This window comes from Homarus americanus, unplaced genomic scaffold (genome assembly GCF_018991925.1).
Source record: "Homarus americanus isolate GMGI-L3 unplaced genomic scaffold, GMGI_Hamer_2.0 scaffold30858, whole genome shotgun sequence".
NCBI classification, from domain to species: domain Eukaryota; kingdom Metazoa; phylum Arthropoda; class Malacostraca; order Decapoda; family Nephropidae; genus Homarus; species Homarus americanus.
Genome location: NW_024737697.1, coordinates 3,504,934 through 3,512,112, shown reverse-complemented (window position 1 = coordinate 3,512,112; position 7,179 = coordinate 3,504,934).

The following is a 7,179-nucleotide window of genomic DNA, read 5'->3' as shown; positions in this document are numbered from 1 at the left end:
CTGTTATATAGAGGTAAGAAAATAACGGGGTCCTCGAGAGCAAGTTACCTGTGAACGTAAGCTGTAGTGTATAGTGTAGGTGGACAGTGTCATATAGTACGTGTGTGTTATTGTGCAGTAGGTAGTCGTGTGGTGATGTGGGCAGATATCACTGAGTCTAGCACAGTTTTTGTGTGGATGGACAGTATAATCCTCGTAACCCTTCCAACTTATCCTCTCCTCTGTGGTACTGTTACAGCAATACATAACGTGTGTTCTACTGCTTCACGCTACAATTTTTATGAATACCTGAATAAAAGTGTCCGATATTTTACCTGGAAAATATTTAACCTGAGGTAAAATGTCCTCACAAATATATATGGCCAGGTGAGTTACCGGTACGGCTTAGCCCAGGTGGAAAGACAAGAGATATTGTACGGCCAGCCTCTAGACCACCCGCACATCCCTACCAAATTTGAGCTCGCAGAACTGTATAAATGCAGGATGAACACACACAAAATGTGCTTTATAAATATCGATAGCGCTGGAAAGTGTGGGAACTATTGGGGGGATGTCCCTACCAACCACTCCGCGACTAATAACAGTTTGAAACGTTCACTTGCATGATGGACAGAGTGGAAAGCTTTTTGCCCCAAAATTAATCTTTATAAAGGATTTTATCCCCTTGGAGATTCTCCATTAGTTAACAACACGAGCGGATTGATGCTGGTCAGTATACATACATACATACATACATGCATACATACATGCATACATACATATATACATACATATATACATACATATATACATACATACATACATACATACATACATACATACATACATACATACATACATACATACAATAAGAAACACTTAGTGAGTAACCTTGAAGACTAATGTTGTTACTCTGGTACTACACACACATAGGATGGAGCTCACCAGAGTGCCAGATGGGCCCAGAACCTATTCAGTCATCACGTTTTAAAACTCCATAGGAAGGGTCACGGTCTTGTCAACACCCCGGGTTAGGTTAGGTTAGGTTATGGTTAGGTTAGGTTAGGTTAGGTTAGGTTATGGTTAGGTTAGGTTAGGTTAGGTTAGGTTAGGTTATGGTTAGGTTAGGTTAGGTTAGATTAGATTAGGTTTGGTTTGGTTTGGTCCTGAATTAATGAGGTTTAGGTTGTTTATGTCTGATTTTATCCCGAGTCCAGATGTGTATAATGACCAAATTGGCCTCGTGTCGTGCAAAAATTAGTTTGTTTTGTACACAGTTCTACAGACCCGGTGCTCTAGTCAACATGATGGCAGAGGCGGACCAGAGACGGTAACAGCCACCATTCCTTTTTTTAACGTCAGTGTTCGTCATGCCTCGTAAACCACCACTTACTACGGTGTGGGCTCTCTCTCTCTCTCTCTCTCTCTCTCATTTTGTTTCTTAAATCATCGCTGCTTGTGTGTGTGTGTGTGTGTGTGTGTGTGTGTGTGTGTGTGTGTAGAGTAGCAGCAAGTCTTGACCCATTAAAGCATTTTAAAGGGGTTGAACTAAGCCTTTAGTTCGTGTCTAAAATACTCTTAAAATACCATAGATCGTCAAGTCTCTCACCCTACTTCATCCCGCAACATTTTCACCTACATAGTCAACAACAACGGCTTAGATATCTGATTAGTTCCTTGTGTTATGGAAGTTTATTGAGTAGTATCTTAAAGAAGGCGGAGAGGAGGAAGGGGTGAGGGGGGGTAGAGTGTGGGTGAGGAGGTGGGTAGGGGGAAGAATGTGGGTGAGGAGATGGGAAGGGAGTCTGAGGAAGAAAGTGAAGTGGTGGGGGAGGGAAGACGAATGTATCCGTTATTTTGTTGATCAAATAGATAATTATAAAGTGTTGAGGTGTGAGTGTATACCTCCAACAGCTGAAGTCAGAGGTGTAGGTGTAGACAAGTTCCTCAGCGGAAGTAACGCGGCCACAGTTGTCATGACTTAGGGCTCACCGTTCAGGTTATCCGGTGAAGTGTTACAGATTTTTCAGCCGGAGGTGAAATACTGTTAATGGAATTTCATTCGGTGTAAAGAATGGAAAATTTACTTGTAGGAATAAACCAGTTGTAAGTATAAAACCAGGAAGGTTTATTTCACCACTTTTATTACGTAGATAATAAGAGATGTCACAGCTTCATGCTGGAGGAGGAATATCTTGATGTTATCACAAGACTCTTTACATAATAGTATTACTGTAAGGTCTTCTTAATACACCTGCTTGTCATGTGATGATACTTGTCAGTGATATTATATTGTGCTTCGTTTATATATATATACATATATATATATATATATATATATATATATATATATATATATATATATATATATATATATATATATATATATATATATATATATATATATATATATATAGTGGGATGTGTTGCAGGTTAATTCATCAAATAGACGTTTGGTTGGTTCCCTTGAGCCTCAGGTTCACCAGAGTTGTGCAGGTACAGTATATAATATTTAGTAAACTCGGCCGCCCAGTGGTCACTTTGAAAATATAAATGGACCAACATTTTACTATTAATAAAATAAAACTGAAAGGTCAGACAGATTTGAAAGTGTAATTGGATCTTACATAAAGGTGCTTACGTGTTCTGGATAAAATACCGACTACAATTTTTTTACGATGAAAGAATTATATTTCAGAAACAAAATTAGCGTAACAAAGGCGGCTTAACTTATGTTATATTTACAGGTTAGGGCGACTTTATTAGCTGGTGTATTATATATCCTCTCATGTCCTGTTATAGGCGGTGTAAGCTGAAACTTTATATATATATATATATATATATATATATATATATATATATATATATATATATATATATATATCAGCGAAAAATATTTTTGACTGTTTTTAATGGTCGTGTGAATGTTTCTCCTGACCTGAGTGATATTGTTTTACCTACAAGATAAACTTTTTGTTTGTTAAGTGCAGTTATACATGTAGAACGTCATCCAGATGGATTAAATTGAGGTGAGATGTGAGAGGTGAGGTAATAATATTGACTGTCATCCTAAAGGTATATATGGTCTCCTGCTGAGGACCTGGTCTCCTTGATGCTCCTCCAACCTTCATCATGTCGTCCACTTTATCTCGTTAATGTTGTCGGTTTATTGTGATTGACCACTGATGACGGCGACCATAACAAGACCAAATGTGTCTTGTGTTTTATGAGGCGTCGTCTGGTGAAGCTGACCAACTCTTAAGTCTTGATGGAACTCTTGGGTCACGTTTCTTCGGGTAACTCTTAGCCATTGTGTAACTCTTTTGTGTATTTTTTATGTATCTTGTAACATTGTCAACTGCTGTAGTTATACCGGTGTAGAGATGGATCAGTCTATTCATATTTTGTATTTGTTTTTATTTTAGGTAAGATGATGTTGATGGAACCTGGCGATAAACTGATGGATTATGTGAGTACAACACTGTGACTTTATCTAGTGTGTGTGTGTGTGTGTGTGTGTGTGTGTGTGTGTGTGTGTGTGTGTGTGTGTGTGTGTGTGTGTGTGTGTGTGTGTGTGTGTGTGTGTGTGTGTGTGTGTGTGTGTGTGTGTGTGTGTTTACATTCATTATATAACCCATTCATTGTTGTTTACCGCATCATATATCGTTATACTGTTACACCCTGAAGCCATGATGTCTCTATATAACTCTCTCTAAATCTTTAAAGTTTATTAAGTACGAAAGGTGTAAATCGTTCGTCATACTATTAATCAGGAATTCATTTGTCACTGGGAATGATTCGGAAATATTTCACTTGGATATTGGTAAACCGTTGATGGATGGCATGTGGATGATATTGGTAAACCGTTGATGGATGACATGTGGATGATATTGGTAAACCGTTGATGGATGGAATGTGGATGATATTGGTAAACCGTTGATGGATGGCATGTGGATAATATTGGTAAACCGTTGATGGATGGAGTGTGGATGATATTGGTAAACCGTTGATGGATGGAATGTGGATGATGTTCAACGATTTATCTGGATGATTGGATATTTAGTATATTTGGCTCATTTGTTGTACTGGTGACTATTAGGGCAGTGGATGAGAGAGAGAGAGAGAGATTAGTGTCTACATTAACGAAACAGGGCGCAGCAGCGTCAACAAGAGAGCAAAAAGAATCATGAAGAATATTACACTATATCGTCATAAGTAGAGTATCATAAGTGGAGTGTCATAAGTAGAGTATCATAAGTGGGGTGTCATAAGTGGAGTGTCATAAGTGGAGTGTCATAAGTAGAGTATCATAAGTGGAGTATCATAAGTGGAGTGTCATAAGTGGAGTGTCATAAGTGGAGTGTCATAAGTAGAGTATCTTAAGTGGAGTGTCATAAGTGGAGTGTCATAAGTGGAGTGTCATAAGTAGAGTATCATAAGTAGAGTATCATAAGTAGAGTATCTTAAGTGGAATGTCATAAGGGGAGTGTCATAAGTGGAGTGCCATAAGTGGAGTATCATAAGTGGAGTGTCATAAGTGGAGTGTCATAAGTGGAGTGTCATAAGTGGAGTGTCATAAGTGGAGTGTCATAAGGGGAGTGTCATAAGTGGAGTGTCATAAGTAGAGTATCTTAAGTGGAGTGTCATAAGTGGGGTGTCATAAGTGGAGTGTCATAAGTGGGGTGTCATAAGTAGAGTATCATAAGTGGGGTGTCATAAGTGGAGTGTCATAAGTGGAGTGTCATAAGTGAGTACCATAAGTGGAGTGTCATAAGTGGAGTGTCATAAGTGGAGTGTCATAAGTGGAGTGCCATAAGTGGAGTGTCATAAGTGGAGTGTCATAAGTAGAGTATCATAAGTGGAGTGTCATAAGTGGAGTGTCATAAGTGGAGTATCTTAAGTGAGTGTCATAAGTGGAGTGTCATAAGTAGAGTATCATAAGTGGAGTGTCATAAGTGGAGTGTCATAAGTAGAGTATCTTAGGTGGTGTCATAAGTGGAGTGTCATAAGGTGGAGTGTCATAGTAGAGTATCATAGTGAGTATCTTAGGTGGAGTGTCTGTGAGTATCTTAAGTGGAGTGTCATAAGTAAGGTATCATAAGTGGAGTGTCATAAGTGGAGTGTTAGAGGTGGGTGTCATAAGTGGAGTGTCATAAATTGGGTGTGTCATAAGTGGAGTGTCATAAGTGGAGTGTCATAGTGGAGTATCATAAGTGGAGTGTCATAAGTGGAGTGTCATAAGTGGAGTGTCTTAAGTGGATTCTTAAGTGTCATAAGTTGGAGTGTCATAAGTGGAGTGTCATAAGTAGAGTATCATAAGTAGAGTATCTTAAGTGAGAGTGTCATAAGTGAGAGTATCATAGTGGAGTGTCATAAGTGGAGTATCATAAGTGGAGTGTCATAAGTGGAGTGTCATAAGTGGAGTGTCATAAGTAGAGTATCATAAGTGGAGTGTCATAAGTGGAGTGTCATAAGTGGAGTGTCATAAGTAGAGTATCATAAGTAGAGTATCATAAGTAGAGTATCTTAAGTGGAATGTCATAAGGGGAGTGTCATAAGTGGAGTGCCATAAGTGGAGTATCATAAGTGGAGTGTCATAAGTGGAGTGTCATAAGTGGAGTGTCATAAGTGGAGTGTCATAAGTGGAGTGTCATAAGGGGAGTGTCATAAGTGGAGTGTCATAAGTAGAGTATCTTAAGTGGAGTGTCATAAGTGGGGTGTCATAAGTGGAGTGTCATAAGTGGGGTGTCATAAGTAGAGTATCATAAGTGGGGTGTCATAAGTGGAGTGTCATAAGTGGAGTGTCATAAGTGCCATAAGTGGAGTGTCATAAGTAGGTATCATAAGTGGAGTGTCATAAGTATAAGTATCATAAGTGGAGTGTCATAAGTGAATTATATAGGTGAGTGTCCATGAGTGGAGTGTCATAGAATTGGAGTGTCATAAGTGGAGTGTCATAAGTGGAGTGTCATAGTGGAGTGTCATAAGTGGAGTGCCATAAGTGGAGTGTCATAGAGTGGAGTGTCATAGAAGTGGAGTGTCATAAGTGGAAGGAGTGCCATAGGGTGGAGTGTCATAAGTAGAGTATCGCCAAGTGGAGTGTCATAAGTGGAGTGTCGCAAATTGGGTGTCATAAGTGGAGTGTCGCCAAGTGGAGTGCCATAGGAGTGGGTGTCATAGTGGAGTGTCATGAGGTGGAGTGTCATAAGTGGAGTGTCATAAGTGGAGTGTCATAAGTAGAGTACCATAAGTGGAGTGTCATAAGTGGAGTGTCATAAGTGGAGTGTCATAAGTGGAGTGCCATAAGTGGAGTGTCATAAGTGGAGTGTCATAAATTAGGTGTGTCATAAGTGGAGTGTCATAAGTGGGTGTCATAAGTGGAATGTCATAAGTGGAGTGTCGCCAGTGGGTGTCATAGAGTGGAGTGTCATAAGTGGGTGTCATAGGGTGGAGTGCCATAAGGGTGGGTGTCATAGGGTGGAGTGTCATAGAGGTGGGTGTGTCGCCAAAGTGGAGTGCCATAAGTGGGTGTGTCGCCAAGTAGGAAGTATCATAAATTGGTGTCATAAGTGTCATAAGTGGAGCGTAAACACAGAATAAAGTAATAAAAGGTAAGTAGGTCGTTATACAGAGCGACCCATTCAAAAAAGTTGTTCACATAACAAGTGTCATGTTGGCCGATGCTGCTCTCTCTCTCTCTCTCTCTCTCTCTCTCTCTCTCTCTCTCTCTCTCTCTCTCTCTCTCTCTCTCTCTCTCTCTCTCTCCACTTAAAACTTTTCCACTTTATTTTAGTTGAAATTTCCTGTCTCCTAAACTATCTCATCTTCAGTGCCAACTTATCTACTTACCGAGTGTAAAAGTGCACTTACCAGCACCTGTTAATAAGTACGGTAAAAATTTTGAATAAGTGTCTGGTTCCTGTGTGTTAAATTATTCATGCGGTCATAAGCACAATAAGGACACTCTCTCTCTCTCTCTCTCTCTCTCTCTCTCTCTCTCTCTCTCTCTCTCTCTCTCTCTCTCTCTCTCTCTCTCTCTCTCTCTCTCTCTCTCTCTCTCTCTCTCTCTCTCTCTCTCTCTCTCTCTCAATCCTCTGCCTGCTCGCCGTCTCTATGCATTATATAAACCAGAACTCAGTCGACGAATAAATCCGATGAGACATAAATCCCCTTAGATTCCCAATGGGATTTTTCGGATTA